This window comes from Mirounga angustirostris, unplaced genomic scaffold, assembly GCF_029215605.1.
Source record: "Mirounga angustirostris isolate CCGP_5_RB_7025 unplaced genomic scaffold, mMirAng1.0.hap1 SCAF_4, whole genome shotgun sequence".
Classification (NCBI taxonomy): domain Eukaryota; kingdom Metazoa; phylum Chordata; class Mammalia; order Carnivora; family Phocidae; genus Mirounga; species Mirounga angustirostris.
The window spans coordinates 18,338,252-18,363,777 of NW_026991712.1; the positions used below are offsets into that span (position 1 = coordinate 18,338,252).

Consider the following 25,526-nt stretch of genomic DNA (forward strand, 5'->3'; position numbering starts at 1 on the left):
ATAAACTCTATAAGGAAACTTAATAATGCATTCTAGTCATCTGCATTTGTTATACAGAACTGTAAGCCGCTAGACAGAGAGGATAGTTTTATCCATTTTTGTATTACTCATGGTATATGAAAAATGCTTAACTAGGAGTCTAATGAATATCCAGATTATATTGAACCACCTTCTCAATGAAAGTTTCTACATAAAGGGGCACCTGGGTGGCTCAGGCAGTTAAGTGTCTGCCTTCAGCTCAGGTCATGATCTCGGGGTCCTGGGATCAAGCCCCCTGTAGGGGTTCTCTGCTCAGCAGGGAGACTGCTTCTCCCTCTCCCTCTGCCCCTCCCCCTGCTTGTGCTCTCTCTCTCTGTCAAATAAATAAATAAATATTTTTTTAAGTTTATACATAAAAACTATGTATTTTACTTCTAAATTCCCAAACACAGCTGATCCCGAGTTTTGATTAAGAGATTATGGGCCATTATCACCACAACAGTTTTACAAAAACAAAAGGTTGGTAATGTCAAGTTCCTTGCTCAAGATGACACAGCTATTAAATGGTGGAGCTGGTATTCCAATCTGTGTCTGGTAAACTTAGAACCCAAACCTTCATCTGCTTCTCTTGAAGAAATTTGTAACTGTGGGTACAAAACTAACAAATAAGTAATCTCTTGATATAAAAAAATAAATCCCCTGTAATATATCAATGTTATAGAAATTTAGAATTTCTAATTTTCTTAATTTTTTTGGTTAGAACAGTAATCAACCTACTTTCTACTCTTCAGAACCTACGGACTCTATCAGAATACTCAAAACTATTGAGTTTTTATTCTTTTCTTTGTCTATTCTCTTCAAACTGTAAGCATTACCTGAGCTAACCTCAACAGCCAGAATTAGATAAGATAGTACAGGGGGAAAAAAAAAAAGGAACATTTATCACCAATTGGGTTTTCCTTTTTATCCAACTCTTTAACAAATTATCTCCCCAAACCCATCTTCTCCTCATACATTTGGGCCCCTTACCATGATGTGAGGCCACAGGATGAACTGTCAGATTTGAAAAGCAATAAATACAGTCCAGTCCAGTTTCCTGGGAAAGATCAAATGTTTTGAGTTTGACTTCCTCTCTATCCCTAAAAAACATTTCAGAAGGAAAAGACTGATGGATTCCTCATTGGTCTTTTTCCTTTGTATGTTTTGTTAGATTTTTTTTTTTTTTTTTAGCCAAGCTGTGAAAAGTTGTTGTTCATTAATGAAATGCAGAAAGTAGTCAAGGTCCTTTGAAGTTTAAAACAGCATCTGTTCCACTGTCCAAAGAGAGTAGAGAAATTAATATCTACATCACATGGGTTTCAATGTAATTCAAGTTATTACCACCCAGAAGTTGCAGGTGCAAGGATATAGCCAGCTTTGTTTTATGATACATGTTCGTGTGTGTGCGTGCATGCATACGTGCACCCCTGTGCAACATGAGGATCAGATCTCATAAAAGGAATATTTTAAAAGGTAAGTTACAAATACATTCATATTAAGTTAAAATTGCTCTTTGGGTGGATTTTTCTCAGTTACCTGTCAAAGCCATTTACAGTTCAGTCAATAATGATCTAGGTCTTGTAAGAAAAGCAATAAATACAGTGCAGTCCAGTAGGAAGGAAAAAATCTAAATTTTGTAGGAAAAATCTAAAATTTTCTAAGGGACAACTTAACTTTTTCAGTCCAGCTAGTTGAAAGGGATACATTTAAAGGTGGGAAATCAAATTTGAGCACATATAAAGAATTCTTATCTCACTTGTCCTTCCCAATCAAGATTTAAAAAGTTAGAGTATTAAAAAATTAAATATTATATTTTAGTTTAACTTTGCATGTAAATGCACTTTGATTTGTCAGTCTTTTAGTGTATAGTTATGGCATTTTGGAGAAGAGAAGAAGCATAAGTCAACTCATCTATGCCATCTACCTTTTATGAGCCATATCAGTAATTCAACTTCTATAATTTCAGTTTTGGTTTCCATAGGGCGGAGTGAGAACTCTAGAAACACTTAGAACATCATCTCAATGCAGAAACCGTCAATATATTTAATAGTTTCTCATCCATACCTAATTTGATAGCCATTATTTCAAACAACGTTAGTTTTTATAGATCCATTTATTCCCCCCGACACACACAATGTTCTATTAATTTATGTATCGTTTATTAAAGTAATCACAATAATAACGGCCAAAAATAGGGTAAGCTTCTACTTCTAAGAAGACAGAGTAGATAAACTTTTCTTTATTTCTCCTATGAAGTACAACTAAAAACCTTGGAAATTATATATAAGATAAACAAAAGAAGACCTTGAAAAGTCTGTTTCTGGAAAACAGAAAGAATATAGACAGAAAAAATAAAAAGAACAGAGCCGTAGCAACCTGTGGGACTGTCACAAAAGATCCAATATTTGTGAAGAGGAAGTCTTTATGACAATTATAAAAGGTGGAAGTTAAAGGGACACAAAGGGGAGGTAAGGTTTTTACATTTCACTCAAGCTGATAAAATTTCAACACCAGTATTCTGTGATAAATTATATATATATAATGTAGTATCTACAGCAACCATTAAAAAAGTTATATAAAGATATGGACCTGGGTGCCTGGGTGGCTCGGTTGGCTAAGTGTCTGCCTTTGGCTCAGGTCAGGATCCCAGGGTCTTGGGATTGAGTCCCACATGGGCCCCTTGCTCAGCGGGGAGCCTGCTTCTCCCTCTCCCTCTGCTGCTGTTCTGCGTCAAATAAATAAATAAAATCTTTAAAAAAAGATATAAACTGAAGGAACTATAAATGAATCAAAATGGAATTTAAAAAAAATGTTTAAGCAATCCATAGGAAGGAAAGGAAAAAAGACAGAAGTGAAAAACAGAGAGAAGAAAAGAAAAATTCAAATGGTGGACTTTAAGCCCCAACATATCAATAACATTAAATGTAAATGTAAGGTACACCAATTATAAGATACAAATAAGCAGAGTAGGTTAAAAAAAAAAACACACATGGTGCAAGTATATGCACTCTATAAGAAACTTACTTCCAATATAATGATACAAGTAGGTTAAAAGTAAATGAATGGAAAAAGATAAATCTTATAAACAGTAAAAGAAAGTAGGGGCACCTGGCTGGCTCAGTTGATGGAGCATGCAATTCTGGATCTTGGTGTTGTGTATGAGCCCCGCACTGGGTAGAGATTACTTAAAAATAATCTTAAAAAAAAAATTGAAAGAAAGCAGAAATAGCTGTATTAATATCAACTAAAGTAGATTTCAAAGCAATAAAAATTACCATGTAGTAAGAGGTATATTATATAATGATAGGATCATAGGGGAAGAGAGGAAAAAATAAAACAAGATGAAATCAGAGGGAGACAAACCATAAGAGACTCTTAAGCATAGGAAACAAACTGAGGGTTGCTGGAGGGGAGAAGGGTGGGGGGATGGGTTAACTGGGTGATGGACATTAAGGAGGGCACATGATGTAATGAGTACTTGGTATTAAATAAGACTGATGAATCACTGACCTCTACCTCTGAAACCAATAATACATTATATGTTAATTGAATTTAAATAAAAATAGATTTTTTTAAAAAGAGGTATATTACATAATGATAAAAAGATCAATCTACAAGAAAAATTAATCCTAAATGTGTTTGCATCAAACAACAAAGCTTCTAAATCTGTGAAGGAAAAAATAATAGAATTGAAAGGAGAAACAGACAAATTCACACAGTTAGAAACTTCCAATATTGCTCTCCCAACAATTGGGAGAACCAGACAGAAAATCAGAAAAACAATACAACTCAACAACACCATCAACCAACACTATTCACACTCCATTCATCAAGAGTGGAATATATTCAAGTGTCCACAAAAAATACTGCTAGATGGATCGTATCATGGGCCATAAAACAAGTTTCAAAACATTTAAAAGAAATGAAATCATACAAAGTGTGTTTTCTGCCACAGTGGAATCAAACTAGAAATTGATAACAGAAAGGAAAGAAAACCACCAAACATGTGGAAACTAAACCACATACTTTTAAATAATCCATGGGTCAAAGAGGAACTTTCAAGGTAAATAAGAAAATATACCGAATGGAATGAAAATAAAAATACAGCACATCAAAGCATGTGGGGAGTAGTTAAAACAGTGTTGAGAGGGAAATTTATAGTTCTACATGCCTGCTTTAGAAAAGAAGAAATATCTAAATAAGTATGAGAGAAATTTTTTTAAAATTCTTACATACTAACTTAGATTCACTTATATGTTCTTAAAATCCCACATTTATTTTACTACTACTACTGATTTACAAATTTATATGACTAAGAGACAAAAAAGGATATTTTTAATTGCCACAATAAATAAAAAATATAGGAAACAGAAGTACCTACAATTTTACTACTAAATAGAATAAAGTAGCAACTGATATTAAATTGCTATTGTGGCTTTCATTTGGTGTGTATTATCCACCATTTCCAAATTTCTATTAGTTCTTTCTTTCTTTCTTTCTTTCTTTCTTTCTTTCTTTCTTTCTTTTCTTTCTTTCTTTCTTTCCCTCTTTTTGGCTTGGCTTTTTTTGGTGTTGTTGAAAATGTGTCTGTTTCGGGAAAAAAGTGGTAGAGTTCTGTGTGCGTTTGTGTCTGTGTGTGTGTGTGTTTGTGTGTGATAGGCAAAATGGAAATCTGGCTTTTTATCCAAGTAAACTTAATACATTTAGGTCTACTATATTGCTATTATAATTGGACTTCTAAAAATACAGTTGGACTTATTTTTACCTCTGGTATCATATGTTCTATTTACCATACAATTGTATTTGTGAAAATAAACGACCTATTTTTATAACATTGATTTTTTTTTAAAAGCTTTTACTAATTCCAGTTGATTTTTTAAAGTAAGCTCTATGTCCACTATGAGGCTTGAACTCATGACTCCACGATCAAGAGCCACAAACTCTACCAACTGAGCCAGCCCCAGAAAAATGACACTTTATTTAATTAATTAATTAATTAATTAATTAATTAATTAATTTATTTATTTTTAAAGATTTTATTTATTTATTTGCCAGAGAGAGAGGGGGGGAGAGTACAAGCAGGGGGAGTGGCAGGCAGAGGGAGAAGCAGGCTCCTTGCTAAGCAAGGAGCCGGATGTGGGACTGGATCCCAGGACCCTGAGATCATGACCTGAGCCGAAGGCAGATGCTTAACCATCTGAGCCACCCAGGCGCCTCCCCCCCCCTTTTTTTTTTTTAAGATTTTATTTATTTATTTGCCAGAGAGAGAGGCTGGGAGAGAAAAATGACATTTTAGATCTGTGCATTCTGCATACTTCACAGTGGTGGCTATATATAGAATTAATCTACGATCGGAAGACCTGTATAAATACTGAGGACCTGAACAATGGAATGGTAGGCAAGTTACAGAGGGGAGATTAGATTTGAGAAGTGTATGAAATTAAAACAACTTGAGTGTTCATTGAAAGAGGCAAGTGGCAGACAAAAAGATGACTTCCTAAACTCTAGCTGGGAGGACGTACCAGAGGGTATCACTGCACAACATAATAAATGCAGTATAGTTGCCATTCCTCTCCCTAGAGGTCCTATCCCTTGGGAGGGCTCCTCCCTGTGGAAGAATTAGACTTTCCACCCGTTTGATGTCAGTTTTGACCATGTGACTTGTTTAGACCAATGAACTATGAGCAGAAGCACTTCTGAGCACAAGATTCCCCGGTTCCAGCCTCCTCTACCACCTTCTCTTTTTCCTTTGAATGTCCCAGGCAGGAGCTGTTCTCTCAGCCTAGACACCAAAATAAAAGCCATGAAGCAGAGCCTCAGTCAATCACACAAATACAGTGAGAAAGAAACCTTTGCTTTCATAAGTCACTGTGATTTGGGGTCATTTTTTGTACTGTAGTATAACTTAGTCTCAGCTGACTGATATATGCAAATAAGTTTCCTTATTATCCTGTAGGATCCCATTATTTCTATTAGCTGTAGGCATTGACGCCACTTTTCTCCTAGACTCAAGACTTATATGAATGGTATGATATATATTAAGTGAATAAAGCTTTAGAGTATTTGAAATCAGGACTGCCTAGTAAATTCTCCCTCTATGGTCAATTTATTTAAAGAATGTGGATACATGTGCGGGTGGGGAGAAAGAATTTATATATATCTGTATGTATTTCTTTGTATGTTTATATTGTTATATAAATTTGTCTTATACATTATATATAATTATATTTATTTCAACTTGATATTATTTTTATAGCAAAAGAAAACATTTTTATGTTAGTCTCTACAAAGAATAGGAGTACTTGTGAAAGAAGAAGCACGATTTACGCCAATTTGTTTAAACAATTATTTTTAAACCACAATCATTTTCCCCTACTGATCCTAATGACACCATTTCCCCCCCAAATAAAAACTCTTAGCCTTTTAGATTAGAGCCCATATTTCAAAATATAAAAGGAGTATTTGGAGAGAGATAAAAGAACAAAGAACCTTTGAAGATTGATCTAATCTTACTTGGGTCAGTTATTGTGGGTGTTTGGGATGATTAAAAATTCATCTATCAAAATAAAAATAAGCCAATGACAGTTATTGTTAAAGAATAATATTTTGTAGAAGATATCAGCACTAGACTCCTTTTCTTCTTAGCTCCTTCCCTCCTTGTATATAAATATGTATACGTTTACGATCTAACACATAGCGGGCAGTATGCTAGATACTAGGGATTAGTCAAAGAATAGGGCAGAATCTGGCCCTGCCTAAAATGAATTAACACGTTTTTACTTAAAAACTATTGCCTACTTAGGCAGCACACATTGCTTCCTCATCGAAACAAGTGACAAGATTTTCAACAAACTTGCAATCTTCACCAAATGAAAAAATGAATCACCCTCAGGTGTCGCTGGTTTGTTAGAGGCCATTGAAGAAACAGAAGGTTGTTCTTCTCCCATTTGTGTTTTCCCACTGGCAAAAGGAGAGACCGCCTGCACAAACAGTGATTCTAAGAAGCCAATACCTGTGGCAGAATTCTTCATTAGGATGTAGTGGTGGAAAGCCATTATTTAGTTAAAAAGCAAAGTGGTGTATTTGAGAAAACACTAGACTGGAGGGAAAACAAAGTGTGGGGCTCCTTCTGTAAGTCAGGTAACCTTGGGCAAATCGTTTCTTCTATCCAAGTTCTTCATCTGCAAAATAGAGGCAATGAGATCAGCTTTATCTTTTCATAGCTTTGGTAAGAATATCAAATCAACACAGGTAATGGGGGCACCTGGGTGGCTCAGTCAGTTGAGCGTCTGACTCTTGGTTTCAGCTCAGGTCATGATCTCAGGTTTGTGAGACAGAGCCCCCCCTAGGTTCCCCGCTCAGCGGGGAGTCTGCTTCTCTCTCCTTCTGCCCCTCCCCACATTCTCCCCCCCAGCCTATGTGCTCTCTCTCCCTCTCTCTCAAATAAATAAAATAAATCTAACCCCCCCCCCCAAACTGCAGGTAATGAAGTGTGTCACTGCAAAGGTACCTCAGTCTTTTGATTTTAAGCCTTATTATTTCCTTTTTTCTTTTCTTTCATGGGGTTTTTATTCAGGTAAACAAGTAGCATAAATCCAGATGGGCTCCTCCCAGAACTTCCGATTACAGTACTGCATTAGCTCAGTTATATAAATAGATATTAAGTAATCAATTGCTAATTTGCTGGTGAATTTATTTATGTAGCCAACATTTATTTAATATCTATTATTTTTAAGGTTTCACATCGGGCGCTCCAAGAGATACAAAAGTGAATGGCACAATTGCTTTGATAGGATAGAAACTCAGGGCGCCTGGGTGGCTCAGTCATGAAGCGTCTGCCTTCGGCTAAGTTCGTGATCCCAGGGTCCTGGGATCGAGCCCCACATTGGACTCCCTGTTCCGTGGGGAGCCTGCTTCTCCCTCTCCCACTCCCCCTGCTTGTGTTCCCTTTCTCATTGTCTCTCTCTCTGTCAAATAAATAAATAAAATCTTAAAAAAAAAAAAAAAAGGATAGAAACTCAGTTTAAAGAATTTATCCCAAGGGGATAATTGTACATGACTGGAACTGTTTAAAGTGAAGAACATGTCTTACAATATTTTTTTATAATAGATAACAGAGAATAAAATAAACAGTGAAGAAAGAGAGATTGGTTAAATCAATTCTAAAGTAATGCTAGTGTAGAATAATAGTCATTTAAAAAGACTATGTAGATCTCTATATCAATAGAAAAAAAGGTACAAAAGATCAATGTTCCTCTTTGTGTAACTTCTATACATCAACCCGTGAGTCTACATGAAAAAATTGGCAACATTTCTGAGTTTTTATTCTCTTTATGCCCTCTATTGTGGTGTGATTCATTTACAACAAATAAGCATACTTTCTACAAAAATAAAAAAAGCTCTTTTCAAAGAACTGAAAGAAAGTGAATGGTACAGGACTAGTCTTCAAGACATCACAACCAAACTAGTTTAAGCACATAACTAGAGACTTAGTAAGGGATAAGTCTGATAGAATAGCGTGGAGTTCCCTAAAGAATATCAAGCCAGGCAGAGACAGAAAAAATATTTTAGGCCGAAAGGACAAATAGAGTGTAAGTTACTGAGATGGAAACAGGCTCTACCTTGTTTACCACGAGTACACTGGTGTTAAAGAACAAAAAGTCAAAGAGTAAATTTAAAGATCTAATTGGTTTTACTAAGTGATTCATGAATGGGGCAACATCCCATCTAGCAAGCAGAGGGGGGGTTCTGAGGAGGTGTACAAAATAGGTTTTTATAGGAAAGAGGTTGGGTGAGAAGTTATTAGCAAAAGAAAGTATTGTTCCAGGCAAGGTCACATTCCCTTAGGGAGAAGGGCAGGGGTTCTTATTAGGTGGGTTACCTCATCTTTGGCGGGGGGGATGGAGAGGCCCCATGTGATAGGTTACCTCATTGGTGTTGATCAGAAAATTCCTGACTGACTCGTTAAGATTTACATTTCTGGGGGAAGTTGAAACTGCATTGAGGTTAGTTAGGTATTAAGCCCAGGTTTGGTGACTTGGCCTAAGTGACACCATTTTGGACCTGTGGTTTTCTTTTTAACTCTATAAATGGAAAAGTGTGCTATCAGGTTGGAAAGTTTAAGGCCAGATCAGACTAAGAATTTGGGCCTTTGCTGAGTTGACAATGAAAAGTGGTGATATTTTAGAAAAACGATATACTCAGATTGCACAGTGGAAAATTTTAGTCTTGTATGGCTGCCCTGGTCTGGCTCCTGGCCATACCGCCCTTAGACTCAAGCAGGAAAGGCCTTATTTCTGAGCCTACTTCCAGGGCTAGCAGAAGCTTCTACCCTAGTTTGGAGGGCAGAGGTCCAAAGAATGGTGCAGTGGTGCCTGATGTCCGGAACTGTGGATGCACTTGGATGTGTAAGCTGGTATTCAGTGCATGTGTTCAAGGCCCATCGTCACCAGCTAGACCCCAAGACCTGACATTTACTGCCCACCTGCTTACACTTACTAATGTTTGTCCCACATTTTTCCTTAAGCTCTTCCTGCCAGCTTACCTCTTAACTCAGCCAAATGAAACCCCAAGCCACCCCTCAGGTGATGGTGACTACCCTGACAAGACCTCGAGCCCCACCAGACCCCCCAGACTAGCGCCATGGAGTGACCTCTGGAATGACCCACCGTTACCTTTACTTCATTATAATACTAAAATCTCCACCCAAGGAGGAGCCTCAGCCTCATTTACATAATATACAACGTAAGTGTAGGCACGTTTTCTTAAGGTGCATGAGCCCTCTTATGCCGGCCTCTACCTGCTATGGCAGGGCTTCCCTATCTAAATATTCACCGGAACCCTCAACAAAAGGAACCCATTCATCCTCTCTTGGGGAGCCATGGCTTTGGAAACCATTCTGTGATCTCCTTATTTACTGCGAACAAAAGTTTTCTTTGTACAACTCAACCCGGTGCAGTTTTTGACTCACCAAGTAGTGAACTCACGTTGGTTTGGTTACACGTCACGTTATAGAATGCAGCCAGGAGTGGGAAAAAAGAAGTCAGTTTGATTTATAAATATTAGGCATTTAGACGTATGGTGTGTAAGCCTTCCTTAGTACCCTTGTGTTGGGTCCTGCAAAGGCTAGTGGCAAGACTGTAGAATAGCCCATAGTAGATAATCAATAAACTTTTGGGGAATGAATACTTGGCAACAATGGACACAATAACTCAAACTGAAGAGTGAGGACAGAGAGTAGACCAAATTGGCCAGAATTTCCAAGAGAGAAACTCTTCTGCTATACTTCCAACTCAGTATAGTCAAACAGCATAAATTTAGTTATTTAGAAGGCAGCTGGGGAGCCATGTTTGAGTTATTATATTTAGAAATATGTTTTTTAATTTTATTTAGAAATTTAAATTTAATAAAGATGCAAAAAAATAGCAAATGTATCCCTTTTCTTTGCTCTAAAAACAGAAGTGTAAATATTTATCTCAGTTAACCATTTATTTATGGACACTCCTACCAAAGAAACTTGCCAGAAGCCCGGGCATAAAAATCCTTGATTCAGTCAGGCCTGAATCACTGACTCATTGTGTGTGACCCGGGGCAAGAGGTCACCTGACCTCTCAGCACTGCAGAACATTCAGCGGGAACATAGGTGTAAAGCAAGGATGTGCTCAAAACCCGATGCTCCATCTAAATTGGCTTCTTTTGGTAAATATATCATGGGAGAAAAAGAACATTCAATTCTTTCAAAGAAGTATTTTAAATTTGGCTTTTAATTCTTGAATGTGGGGCTTCTTATAATGTAGGTGGACTTGGTGAATACTCCCATAGCAAATTCCTTATGAACTGCGTACTTGCTGCTGGTACTCAATAAGTCCCTTAAAAAGATTTTCTTCAGGAATTAAAAACCAAATCTGCAGCTTTTAAATCTTCAAGATTTGACCAGTTTTTAAACGTTTTGAATTCTGAGCAGATCTAGAAATATACAGGACAGGAAGCCTACCAGGAGAAGGGAGGCTGGACATCTCCACAGCAATGAAGGAACAAGTTCTTGGCTACTTGTCTTCCAACTTAACATTGTTTTCAATGACACCAATAATATGATTAACACTGCACACTTATCAGAGCTTAAGATGGATAATTTTATTTACTTCCCACATGAACTTCTAAGGTCAAGTTTTACTACTACGCCCGTTTTACATAAGAGAGAAACTGAGGCATAGAGAATTAAGCAGTTTGCCCGAGACTGTATGGTTTTGCCCCAAACGGGTAATGCGAGGTTAGAGTTCTCACTTTCATACTTGCTATTGCCTCAGTAGTGGTAGAAATCACTGGATTCAGATGCAAGCAGACAACGTACTGATGATATAAACCTCATCAAAACAAAAATGCTGTCATTAAAAGAAATTCTTTGGAATTCACAATTCAATAGCAGTTGTATTCTGCAAAAGAAGCATTTTTATTTTTATTTTTTAAGATTTTATTTATTTATTTGACAGAGAGAGAGACAGTGAGAGAGGGAACACAAGCAGGGGGGGGGGGGGAGAGGGAGAAGCAGGCTTCCGGCCGAGCAGGGAGCCCGTTGCGGGGCTCGATCCCAGGACCCTGGGATCATGACCTGAGCTGAAGGCAGATGCTTGACTGAACCACCCAGGCGCCACTTTACTCTTTGTTATCCAAGGAGAGTTAGGAACAAAAATCGAATCTTAAAGAACTATGTGTAAAAAGCCCAGGAAATGATCTCTCCATCTACAAACATCTCTAAAGCAGAAGTTTCCAAGCATCAGACTGCATAAAAATTACCTATGCAATTTTTCAAAATAGGCACGTTCCCAGGACTCGCTGCATAGATTCGGATGAAGGAGGTCTGGGGTTTGGACACGGAATCTGTATTTTTAAAAGCAGCCAGGTAACTGCCATGGAGGCCACCCTCCATCCACATGTGTAGAGAGTTTTTAAATTTTTTGTCACCTCATTTTTTGTCACCGGGTGCAGACACCTGGCTTTTCAAAACAAACAATAAGGCTACTTCCCAAATTGCTTAATTAGAAGCTTGACAAATTTGGTGCGAACAAACACCAGGTGCTATCTGCAAGAGGTGAGTCAGGACCCAAGTCAAAATGTGTCCTGGTTCTTGATTTCAGCATAATACATAGATGGAACCATGGCCTACTAAGTTCTCAAAACCACAGAGATCTGTGGTTGAACTTCGTAACTTTAAAACACTCGAAAGAAAATGCTGTGGGTGAGAACATTTGCATAATTCAGGGAAAAAATGTAATTCTTTCGAGTAGCAGCTCCGTTGCCAGTTTTATCCCCAAATTATCCTGATACCTACGGTAGGCAGGAAGTGACTAATGCGATGCGTGGAGTCACACCTCTTAATGGTATTTTTAGGCCTGATAGCGGAAGGACCAGCCCTCAGGTGCCATTGGAATGGTAATTCAGCTAATTGGGTCTTGGAGCTAACACCTCTCTTGGATAAAAGTAGGAAGTCTCACTTTACTGAATGGGTTCAGGGTTTTTTTTTCCTCCCAAAGATTTCAGCCACCTGTATTTGAAGGCAGGCTTCTTAACCCACAAAGTTTGCAATCACTTTGGGATGTTGTTGTTTTCCTAAAAATACAAAATCAGGTCTCAATGCCCAAGGAAGCCTAAATGTAATGGATTCTTGAAAAACTTTGTATTTCCAGGTTCATATTCCCTTTGAAGGGCTTTCTCCCAAATGCCTAAGATTCCTTTAATTTGAGATTTCCCCTCCCCCAAATTTATGACTTAAAAAGAAAATTAGTGTGAATCATTAGAGAAAAGAAAAGGTTCATTTAGTTTCCCCCCCGCTTTGTCTTCTTTTTCAACCTTGAAGTATATGGTGTGGTTTACAATGAATTAGGAAGATGCAGTCTTTCCAAAGACTGAGTAATACTTCTTTGGAACAAGTGGATTTTCAGTTCCTCCATGAACAGGTTTTGGGGAAAGTAATCTATGAAACTCCTGAACTAGTATGAAAAATTTTGAGCGAGTAATTCACTTTTCTGGGAATAGAATCACTTTTTTTTTCATTACATAAAAAGGATCTCTCCACCTAGAAAACTGTAACAACTAGTAAGAAATAAATTAGTTTGTAATAAATAAGAGTAAGAAATAAATTAGTTTCTAGAAATTAAGCATATCCTTTTTAAGATTTTTTTTAAAAGGCTGGAAAGCTTGTTAATCTTCTCAGGAATAAGTTGAAATCTCCAAGGCAGATAATTTAAATACTGTGACTACTTACTCTAATTCCACAATTAAGACTATTAGCAAATGCTTGTGGACATTATAACCTCTTCTCCTTAGTCATTATGATTAAGACTACTAAAATATCAAAGGACAATTAGACTACAGGCTTCCCCCTTGAGCAGCACTTTCTGCTTTTATTGATTTGTCATGTAAATTACAAACCCTTGTTGACAGAAATTGTTGGCATTTAAATCAAGGAGGTTAAATAGTTCAGTCCTTTTCTGTAATCTGAGTCAGAAAAATGCAAGTGATAAACGTGTCCTTTAGGCTGTGTAAAAGAACTTGTCTCTGCTCCAGTCTGAAATACATAGGAGTCTGGATGTAATTTTAAAAATTTAAATAATCCAATAATATGAAAGTAAAGCTCCCCTATATTCAGTGATTTAAGGTAAAGTTCCAAAATATAAAGCTTTTTTTAATTAAAAAAATTACATATAAACATATATTAAGTAAACTCTACACCCAATGTGGGGCTGGAAGTCACATGCTCTACTGACTAAGCCAGCCAGGCACCCCTCTTTTTTTCTTTTTCTTTTCTTTTTTTTCAAGATTTTATTTATTTATTTGACAGAGAGAGACACAGCGAGAGAGGGAACGCAAGCAGGGGGAGTGGGAGAGGGAGAAGCAGGCTTCCCGCAGAGCAGGGAGCCCGATGTGGGGCTCGATCCCAGGACTCTGGGATCATGACCTGAGCCAAAGGCAGACGCTTAACGACTGAGCCACTCATGCGCCCCATATTTTAAAGCTAGTTTCCTCACCCGTGGAAAGACATGCTAGAGAGCTGTGAATTGTGCAAGACAGTTGAATCACAGATCTGTACGTCTGAAACAAATAATGCAATATATGTTAAGAAAAAAAGAAGAAGATAGCAGGAGGGGAAGAATGAAGGGGGGGAAATCGGAGGGGGAGACGAACCATGAGAGATGATGGACTCTGAAAAACAAACTGAGGGTTCTAGAGGGGAGGCGGGTGGGAGGATGGGTTGGCCTGGTGATGGGTATTAAGGGGGGCATGTTCTGCATGGAGCACTGGGTGTTATGCACAAACAATATATCATGGAACACTGCATTAAAAACTAATGATGTAATGTATGGTGATTAACATAACAATAAAAAATTTTTAAAAAAATCAAAGAAAAGAACCATAAAAGTTCAACCTTAAAAAAAAAAAAGAAGACAATTATAAATAGTGTCTGATGAGAAAGGAATTTTTGTCCCTTTTCTTTCATTTGCATAATCCCTAAAGCAAACCTCTAATAATACTCAGTATCTAATTTGAAATCATCAACAATTGATAATTTACTACTCTGATATGGTGAGATGTTCAAAAACTATAATTATAATAAGAAATAAAGCACCCTCTTCTACCTGTATCAATGAATCAATAAGCATTTTGATCTCTTCCAATGTGTTCATTCTAAAACCCTGGGTGTCTGATAGATGTTTCCATATCTCCCCCCATCCACATCTTCAAATTTAGTCATAAAACATAGTTAGCCATGCCCTCTTCAAAATTTGGTCTGGGGGCGCCTGGGTGGCTCAGTCGTTAAGCGTCTGCCTTCGGCTCAGGTCATGATCCCAGGGTCCTGGGATCGAGTCCCACATCGGGCTCCCTGCTCGGCAGGAAGCCTGCTTCTCGCTCTCCTACTCCCCCTGCTTGTGTTCCTGCTCTCGCTATCTCTCTCTCTGTCAAATAAATAAATAAAATCTTTAAAAAAAAAAAAATTTGGTCTGAATTAATACTAGAGCCTCAAGAGTTTAGCCTTGGAATTAACACTAAAAGTAAGAAGTCCAATTTCCATGTGATTACTGGAAACTCCTTCACATCATCCAAACTGGGATCTAGAAAACTAAATTCCAGGTCAATCTCTTTCCATCTTTGCACAACTCAGACTCACAGAGTTCTATATCTTGTAAAGCTGAAAAATGCTGTTTTAATCCCCAGTGGGGTACAGTCTTAGGGTTTAGAGAATGTTACATCTCACACGTACACGGAATAATAAAATATATCAACATTTGGAAAATCTGCGTAACTCGGTGAAATGGTATTTTCCAAAGAATCAGTTCAGGATATAAATTCATGAGTGGTTTTTTTGTTTGTTTGTTTGTTTGTTTGTTTTAAAGATTTTTATTTATTTATTTGAGACAGAGAGAATGAGAGAGACAGAGAGCACATGAGAGGGGGGAGGGTCAGAGGGAGAAGCAGACTCCCCGCCGAGCAGGGAGCCCAATGTGGGACTCGATCCCGGGACTTCGGATCATGACCTGAGCCGAAGGCAGTTGCTTAACCGACTGAGCCACCCAGGCGCCCCATGAGTGGTTTTAAAAGATGCATTTAAAGTGTAAGCTAAACCAACAGATTTTAATGTAACAGAGTACACACAGTTCATTCCTGTTGTTTTAGATACAACATTGCAACTTGCCTTTATAAAATTACTGTGTTGGGGTGTCTGGCAGGCTCAGTCCCTAGAGCATGAGCATGAGCATGCCACTCTCAGAATCATGAGTTTGAGCCCCACGTTGAGGGTAGTGTTTACTTGAAAAATAAAAAAAATACTGTTTGTCAAGTTTTGACAATCAAAGACTATCTAAAAAGACTACTAAGATACTTCTCCATTTTCCAATTGAAGCCAGATTTTTTTTTATATACTTCAGTCAAAACAATTGGATGATAAAGCAAATACGAGAATCCAGCTGTCTTCTATTAAGCCAGCTAGTAGAGATTTGCAAAAATGGAAAACAATGTTACATTTCACACAAGTGTTATTAAGTTGACAGGCCATTGTGTTTGTTATTGTTTTAAATGAACTAATAAATATTTTTAAACTTTTCAGTCAGCTTTTATTTCTAATATGGTAAATATTGATGGATATGACCCATATAAACAAAGTTCTATGAAGTCCTCAATAATTTTTAAGTGTATAGAGGCGCGTGACACCAACAAGTTTGAGAACCACTTATATATAGAATTGTGAAGGTACTAAATCCTTTTTCTGGAACCTGCCTCTCAGACATAAGGAGCACTTCTTTTGTGATGCAGGAAGGAGATCAGCAACAATATACTGCTAACTCACATTAACTGAAGTAAAACTCTTACCTCCAAAGTTCTTTGCCACATTGTCTTGTAGAGCTGAAAACGTTGGATAAGGTATGAGTTAACCTGAAACATCCGTCAAAACCTGAAACATCTGTCATCTTCTGATCCAAATGGCTCATGTTTAAAATAGAAGTTAAAATTTAAATTAATTTTCAAATTTTATTCAATTGGCTGGTGTCATAGCTCTTTTGTGAAACTGGATCTCATGTCCCCTAATCTGTTGCTTGTGAATCAGTACTGGATGGCTGGTAGCCCTAATTCAGGCTTGGGACTCAGAAAGGAATTTTGGTTAAATGTGAAGGTTTGGGTATATCCACGGGCACACAGAATAATTCAGTCTGAGAGAGTCAGCGAGGGGACAGCAGAAAGCGGAAGTAGGTCAAATAAATGAACTTGGGATAAAACCTGAGTTAATGCTTACCAAGAAAAATGTAAAGAATAGAAAGCCAGGAGAAGGGTGCTAATGTTTTCTGAATATGCACAATGTTTATATTAGAAACCACTGGGTTACATGAGGAACCACTGGCTTACATTACCTCAGAGGAGACGTTAGGCCCTATATGAATCTCTTACTATAATTTAACTATACCATCATAACAACTCTGTAAATCAGCTATTTTCGTCATTTATCAACTAGGAAGTAAAGGTCTAGTGAGGTGAATACACTTCCAGGATCACACAAACGGATTCCACATCACACAATGCCACATCAAAGAAAGGGTTTGAATTTCAGGTCTCTCTTATCCTGGATCCTCCCTAAGAAAATCCAATATATATATAATATTCTACCCTCAAGAACTTTCATGTCTGGCTTTAAATTGTACTGGCCTCTTCTCTATTCTCTTGAGGTCGGGGGAGCTGATGCGTGGATGTGTAATGAGCTTTTATATTCATCCATAGTCAGGCAACGTTTTACTTTTTCTTTATGGGCCATGAATTATAAGTACAAGGGGACAAACAACAAATGTGTTTTTGTTTAATAAAGAAACCCCGTTTTACTAAATGTTCTCATTGCTGGAACTATTAGCATGGGGACAGCTAAATGCTGCTAAGCAAGAATCCGCAATCCTGCATTACATATAATATTCATGGAAATTTAGAGCTAAGGTTAAGTGTTCCTGTGGGGTCCCACAGCTAGACACTTGATACCCACGATTTTCACCCTACCCCTAAATAAGTTTAATCCATATTATATGTAAGAGTACATAAATTAGATAATATAGTTTATTTTATTTTTTTTTAAAGATTTTATTTATTTATTTGAGAGAGCGAGAATGAGAGAGACAGAGAGCACTTGAGAGGGGGCAGGGTCAGAGGGAGAAGCAGACTCCCTGCTGAGCAGGGAGCCCCATGCGGGACTCCCCGGACTCCAGGATCATGACCTGAGGGGAAGGCAGTCGCTTAACCAACTGAGCCACCCAGGCTCCCCTAGATAATATATTTTAAATTACAACTTAGCATTTAAAAACTACCATACAACTAAAATTCAAGAAACAGGAGTCTAAGTGGGATGAAATTGTGCTCTGAAATTTAAGCCAGTTCCTCAAGAGCTGAATCACCTAAGGCAGTGTTCAAACAAAGGCTGAAGCCTTGAAGGTTTGTAGAGGAAAATTAGTAAGTGGGTTTCCCCAGAGCAGTGTGAAGTCATCAGGCCGGGGTAATGCTTCCCAGAGGTGTAACCGCCGGAGGAGGGGGCGGTGCGGGCGGAAATGCGTGGTACTTTGCAGGTCGGCCCCTGGGGACTGGGTTGGCTGACTACCTGGTATTGCCATTAAATTCTTGACCTCTAAGCACATCCCCTAACACCACACCCTGCACGACTTGTTGAAAAGCATCGTTTCTAGTTTTACTCGATTTTTCTGTTTTGACTTGTTCACTATTGTCCAAAATATGTGATAAGGAGCAAAACCCCACTTTTCAAGGCCTAGCCGAGTTCCAAAATAAGTCCACACTTCAGAGAAACCTTGGAAGGGAAGGAAAAAAGAAAGAAAGAAAAATCTCTTTTTACCCTATAATAATTACAGCGGAACCGTCAATGGCCAAATCGGTGAATTTATAAATTCACTCTCATTTTTTCCTAAACAGTGCCACCTACTGTCCATTTTAAGTCATCAGGAGACGTGTTGGCGAGGACCATAGAGAAATAAGGGGAAAAGAGTCACCGGGAAAAGTAACTCTTCCCAGCTTTAGGGCATTGGGGGGGGGGGGGGAGGGGGAGATTGAGAAAAGAGCGTGTCAGAGCAAATAGCAGCATTCTGACTCGGTAGCTTCTTAGGCTCGCAAGAAGCAAAAGCCATTCAAGCCATTCTCTTGGAAATGGCTTTTACTCATCGCGCTACGTCCGAGTTCTCCAGAGCACGATTTTTATTTTATGTTTTATTTATAATGCGTGCTGTTTGAGCATTTTTACGTTAGGGGTTTAAGTTAAGAAAAAAAAATATGATCATGTTTCCACTTTTTCCGTCACCCAAGACGGTAACGTCTGTGTAAGGGAGACTCTGACACTTGACATCTGCTCAGAAACTTTTGAGCTCCTGGGAAGAAAGGGTTAACATGCGGTAGACCTGTAACTGATTTTATTTAGAGTCGCAGCCGGCTTTCGAATTTCCAGGTGTGTATATACACACACACACACACACACCCCAGCTATCTCTCCCCTGGGCTGTTACTTAGCCTAAGGGCACCATTTGGCCTTAAAGCAAATTAGTGAAACTGTGGGGAGTTTTTCGCGAAGAGGGAATCCTTGTAACTCAGACTGGAGTTCAGGGATGTCTGCAAAGCGCGGCCTCCCCGCTCCACCGCTGGAGGGAAGGAGGGAATCAGGTGGTGGCCAGCATATGTGCAGTGCATTTCTCTGCACACGTTAGCAATCAAGTTAATTGAATTCATTGGAGTTTAGAACCGGCCTCTAGCTCAGAGAGGGCTTTGAATGGCCAATTTCTCTTTCTTCCTCTACCCCTCCCCGCCTCCCGCCCGCCCGCCCGCCCGCGCTCCCAGTTCCCTCCCCTCCGGGTTCCCCAGTCCGCACCTCCCTTCTCCACTCCCCTCACCCCCCACTCCCTCCTCCGCCCTATTAAAACACCCACCAGCTCACTTGTTAAGACCCCCTTAAGTTGGAGGAGGCAGAAAGGCAACAACAGCGAGGAAGGAGAAGTCAAAACGTCTGGAAAGAATTACCCAGTCCTGGCTTCCAGCAGCCCATTGAACCAGGGACTTGAACCAGCCCCAGCCAAAGACTTTCTCCCGATTCTGCGCTTCCTGGGTTCTGCTGAGTCTTCACCGGGCTTTTCTTGATACGAAAAAGAAAAGAGACTTTCCGATATCAGGGGAGGGGGACCTGGAGCAAAAAATAAAATAAAATAAAATAAAGTTAATTTATTTTTAAAGCACAATTTTTTCTTTTAAGAATTAGACTGAAGTGCAACGGAGGTATTAAAAAGAACAGTAGTGAGATTTCCTTTTAAAGTGGGGAGAACCAAACATTTAAGACTCCCCCATCCTTTTTAAATGTTGTTTTTAAATTTTTTATTTTTTTTGGCCGGTCGTCTCAAATTCATCTGATCTCTTATTACCTCAATTTTGGAAACTGCCCGCCACCGACCCTCCGGGACCACACAGACAGGCTGAGGACAACTTTATGACCAAGAGCTGAACAAGGTACGTTACACTGGCGCGATATGGTGAACCAGGAGGGCCCCAGAATAGGCCAGGGAGAGGGAAGAAATTATCCACGTAAGTGTTAAATAATTGTAAAGCTGGTTTTCGACAGGAAAGTTTGAGGTCTGCCAATTTCCAACAGGCTGAAAATCAGGGGATATTTCAGATCACTCTCAGGCTTGGCACCCTGTCTTTTCCCATCCCTGCGGCGCTCGCCCGAAATCCGCTGCCTTTCTGGGAACACAGGTAACCTCTCTGCCTGGGAAAGACCGCACGTCCCGGGATGTACTTTTCCACTCCTCATCTTCCGGAGCCGCAGAGGGGCTCCCAAGTCGGGAAACAAGAATTTCCAGTGCAAGGAAAATGTATTCCGCACAGCCGCTCCCCCATCCCCTTGCCCCTTCCATCCCTTCCCTTCTTCCCCTCCCCCCAACCCTACGTGGGGAGGAAAGCCCTGAAACAGCCCAGCTTTTACTTTTAAGTGGGAAACCCGCTTCTTACTTGGAAAGCAAAGGGTTAAAGCGATCCGGGCTCCCAGCTCCGGAGAGCCAGGACCCCCGAGAAGAAGGGTCCTTGGCCACCTCCTCGCAGCTACCGGCCTCGCTCGGCCACTCCCACTTTCCCTCGCTTCCCCTCCTTTGCACTCCCCGGACCCCAGGAAAGTGTCAGGCTGGGTCGGCCCGGGCTCTGCCCGGCTCCGGAAGCCTTCCTCGGGCCAGGGGTCCCTGACGCAGGCGGTGGCGCTCGGGGACCCCAGCGGGAGGAGGGCGCGCGTCCCTCTCCTCGCCGCCGCCCGGGGGCAGGGCGTGCGTGGGGACCGCGCGCTGCAGCGCAGGCAGCTGCAACGGCCCGGGAGCCAACTCCGACGTGGCACCGAGCACGCTGGCGCTCCTTTCCGCAGCTGCAGCGCGGGGCCCGGCGGGTGGGGGGCTTGGGGGTGCCGTCCCCAGCGCCCGGCCCGGAGGTGGGAGCCGGGGCGAAGTGGGAGGCGAGCCAGAGGCTGGGTTGGGATGGATAATCAACACCTTGGGCGGAATTCGTCACGCCGGTTCCCGCCCAGCGAGAGCCAGGGCTCCGAAATGGGTCCCAGGGAACGGGAGGGCGGGTCTGAAAGGAGGGTCTGTGTGCGGGCGGGAGGGGATGGCGAGAGAGCCTTTTCTCTCTGGCCGTGCGGACTCAGCTGAGGGGAAACGGCGCTGAAAGGATAATTAAGGCTGGGAAGAGGGGCTGGGAGCGGAGAGGCTGTGCCTGGGGAGGAGGGCTTACGAGACCCGGGTCCTATTACACCGGCTTAGGTGCCAGCGCCTCTCCCTCCATCCCCCCCCCACCCCAAACGCCCGCGCGGGGGACTTGGACTCAGCTACCCTGCGCGCCCCGGGGCGAGCGAGCTGCTGCAGCCGTGCGCCCCTTAGGTGCGTGTAGGAGCCTTGGCCGCCCCTCCCTGGCCACTTCCCCACGCTTGCGGACTGTTGCAGCGGGCGTCTCCCGAGCAGCTGCCCAGAACCGCTGGGCTCCAACCCACGTGGCTGGCCTGGGATTGCCTTTGACGTCACACCCTGGGGGGAGGTGTGACGCAATAGATCGGGAAGCTCTGATTGGCTACGAAGGGCTTCCCCGAACTGCAGGCCTGAGTATATATAGACTTTCAGCTCTGAGTTAAAAGTGAAGGGAATTGGTAGCTGGGCTTTGCTGAGGAAGTGAGGGTGACTGAAAAGGGGGGGGGGAAAGCCTTCACTGCCTATTGTAGATTTCAAGCTTTTCTCCACGCAGATTTTTTATTGCAGTGAAGGAGTTGGGTAATGTACCTTTGGAAGCGTTAAACAGGATTATGATTTTTTAGAAAGGTAATTTTAACTTTTTAAAAGGTCAACACATATTCATTTTCAATGATGAAAGGTTTAAAATTAAAATGTGTATTTATATAGATTGGGCTAGGACAAATATTTATGCCCGTCAAACTGTTTGTAGATACGGTTTTAAATTTACAGAATAAGATTGAAAAGAATACTTAAATTCTAAACATTTTCTTTTCATTCCAATGTGTGCAAATTGACTCATTCATTATATTTTCGCTGCGTTTTTCTAGATGCTAAATAAGATTACTCGAACTACTGAGGTGCTGCATTTTTATTTTTACTTTTATTTTTATTTACTATCTATTTATTTATTGGTACTGCATTTTTAATACCCATCATGCTTATTGCAGGTCTTTTCACTACTTGGCTATTTTACATTTTCAATAGAAGGTTAACTCTTTAAAGTGCCTATTATAGTATTTATATTATGTCGTGTGTGAGTTTGCAGTTTTGGAATAAGTATTCAGAATTCTAGGTCAACATTTCTCAGTGACAGCTTTGGAATTAGAATATCAACACTCCTGTTCACTTTTTCTTACTTATGTATTTCCTGAGTTGGGGGAATAGAAAAATGTCTTGTAGACATATTGGCAAACGTATTACCTGGTATTGTACCTAGAACTAAATCTTTACCAGAGAAAGTTAAGCAGCTTTGATAAATTGAGGTCTTCAATCGATGATTAGTCTCAAATTTGAATGTTACTCTCTACAAATCAAAGATGAAGTAGCTGCCATCCTGGAACACAGGAATTGAGCAACAAATAAGAAATAAGAAACTTCCTAGAAAGTAAGTCAGATTGAAACTAATTGTTTTTGTTAGGTTTATAGAAGAGCCTCATAGTTTTGAATTTCGTAAACACTTTAATACATGGTTTCCGTACCAGCTTTCTTTTAAAACAATTTTTTTAAAGATCTTATTTATTTGAGAGAGAGAGAGTGAGAGAGAGCTTGAGCTGGGGTGGGGGAGGGGTAGAGGGAGACGGAGAAGCAAACTCCCCACTGAGCCGGGAGTTTCATGTGGGACTCAGTCCCAGGATCCCGAGATCATGACCTGAGCCAAAGGCAGACACTTAACCAACTGAGCCACCCAGGTGCCCCTAAAACAGTTTTTTTTTCCTTGAAATTTTAAGCACAGACCATTCACAGATTCATTTATCTATTTTTGGAACTGTGGGGAAAGCCCTTATGCATAATGTGTAGGTCCCCTTTGGCAAAGTTGTATTACAGTGTTACATTTTTTAACTGAAGTATAGTTCGCACACAAAGTTACATTAGTTTTAGGTGTATAACATAGTCATTGAACAAGTTTGACCTTCATGCTATGCTCACCACCAGTGTAGCTACCCAACCCACGTCCTCATCCAACAATATTACAATACCATTGACTGTATTCCCTATGCTGTACCTTTTACCCCGAGACTTGTTTACACAGTTACATTTTTTTTCAATCGAAGAACAAGTGGCTCGTTACGTTATTAGCTTCCTGACTTTTGCATAATATGGGAGTGATGAGTTAACAAAGTAACTGGAGAACAGAGCATAAACTCCACTGTCCCTTTCTGGGTTCTGTTTTTTGTTTTGTTTTGTTTTTAATCCAAATTCACTCAGGTTGTGTCCCACTAAGAGGCTGCAAGGACCAAGCCAGTTGCAGCTGGTATGACAGCTGAACGGGGGAGACAGCTCCCTGTACAAAGATCATTTCTACCCCAACTTGGTTTTAATCCTTTCCTCTCTAGGGGCAATCTGCATAGAATAAGTATCACCCCACTGCATATACCTTAAATTATTCAAGTATATTTTGAATGTCATCAACGTATACAGATGCATAGAGTTTGTATATATATTGCCTTGTCCATAATATATCTTTCCAAGTTACGCCCAAGGTAGGGCTTGAACTCATGACCCTGAGATCAAGAATAGCATTCTCTACTGACTGAGCCAGCCAGGTGCCCCTCACAGTCTAGGAAAATGTTGCTGATATAGGAGTCAAAATAAATATAATGAGGTTACACTCTTAAATATTTTTTTAAGATTTTATTTATTTATTTATTTATTTATTTATTTATTTATTTATTCATAAGAGAGAGCGAGCAGGAGTGAGCAGGAGCACGAGCTGGGGAGAGGAGCAAAGGGAGAGGGAGAAGCAGGCTCCCCACTGTGTAGGGAGCCAGATGTGAGCTGGATCCCAGGACCCTGGGATCATGACCTGAGCAGAAGGCAGACCCAACCGACTGAGCCACCCAAGCACCCATCTTAAATATTTTTTTGAACTTAAATAGTAAAATATTTATAAAAGAATGCCTCTAAAATGCATAATTTTTACTGCAAATTTTTAAAAAGCAAATAGGATGCAGTTCACATTTTAATGGAATTTGTCATACAAAAAAATATACTCAAAGAAGTCTTTATAAATAACCATAGTGTAAGGCAAAATATAATAGGGCCCATAAAAAAGTAAAATAATAGCTGTTTATCACATGTCTAATATGTATCAGGCACTGAATTAGATACTTTATATACATTATATCTAATTCCAGCGCCCATAAAGAAAATTTTGTAATTAAAGGAAACTTGCCTCAGAATGATTAAGCAACTCAGTCAAAGTCACAGTGTTAGAGAGGAGTGTGGATGCAATTTAATCCAATACTTCTTGAATGTAATGCCCCTGAGCTGAATTATGCTGCAGCTGGACTAGTCAAGTTTTATGGGGGCTTACACTGAGGAGAAACCACATCTGAGAGATCAGAAAAGATTTCATGAGGAGACTTGGCATTTGTGGTTCGTATGGCTACGTGGGATTCTGACCTATGAAAATAGTGTCCAAGAGCCAATGGAGGACGAACATAGAGAACTAAGATTGCATGCCAAGCCTTTCTGCAAACTTTACCCTTTGCCATGCTGAGTTTTAGGATGAAGTTTATGATGGTGAAATTCAGGAACCAATAGGGCAGTTGGGAGAAGTGGCATCCTAGGAGTGATCGATCAATACTGATGGTACAAATGATATCTGAAACCTACAGCTCTGGATCCAGACACAGCTGGGGTGACAAGGCCTTTGAAAGGCCTGTTGCCTAACCTTGCAAGCTTACTCGCTCCAGGGTCTCTGCTAGGATCAATGCAGTGGGACTGGAGAGACAAAGGCCAACTTCAAAGCCAGAGAGGAAGAGGAGGTCAGAAGGGGACAGGATGAGGGTCATGTGCTCTAATATGTCCCAGAGGGTAATGTGCTGTAATGTGAAGACTATTGAGAGGCTTCATTTGGGAACTTTTACCTCGGATTTCTGGTTGAGGACAGTAGCAGAGGTAATACAAAGGAGGGATGCGTATTGATACAAATAAATCATTGAAGTTTTCTTAGACTTTAACCCAGTGATTGCCAAACTTTGTTGTAATTAGAATTGCTTAAGATTTGAAAATTACTCATGCCCTGTTAACACCCCATAGCAATGAACTCAGAATGTTGTGGAAGCCACACATGAGTAGTTTTTACAGACCCCGCTAAGCAATGTGGATGTACGTGAAAATTGGGGAAGCCCTGCTTTTTACCTTTTCTCACCATGCCTTCCTAATCCACCCTTAGCAGGCAAATGGCTACAAGCAGCAGAGAATGTCTCATCTTACAAAGAAGCAGGT

At 40.2% G+C, this 25,526-nt stretch overlaps 1 protein-coding gene and 1 long non-coding RNA gene across 6 annotated transcripts in view; one reads left to right on the forward strand and one right to left on the reverse strand.

The window, feature by feature from the left end:
- Positions 1-3,975: 3,975 nt before the first annotated feature.
- On the reverse strand, positions 3,976-21,485 carry LOC123858559 (uncharacterized). The gene is made up of 3 exons (XR_010410529.1): positions 20,539-21,485; positions 19,467-19,717; positions 3,976-7,199 (listed from the first exon to the last, which is right to left on the reverse strand). It is a non-coding gene; the product is annotated as an uncharacterized LOC123858559 (long non-coding RNA).
- HAS2 (hyaluronan synthase 2) overlaps positions 19,717-25,526 on the forward strand; it is a 31,445-nt gene continuing 25,635 nt past the window's right edge. For 3 of the 5 annotated variants that reach the window (XM_064587949.1, XM_064587946.1, XM_045895970.3), the window contains exon 1: positions 19,717-20,037. The gene's annotated coding sequence lies outside the window, so the exon portion shown is untranslated. Of the gene's footprint in view, positions 20,038-20,058; positions 20,284-21,731; positions 21,882-25,526 lie in introns of those variants that run through there. The other 2 variants (XM_064587948.1, XM_064587947.1) reach the window with 2 other exon arrangements.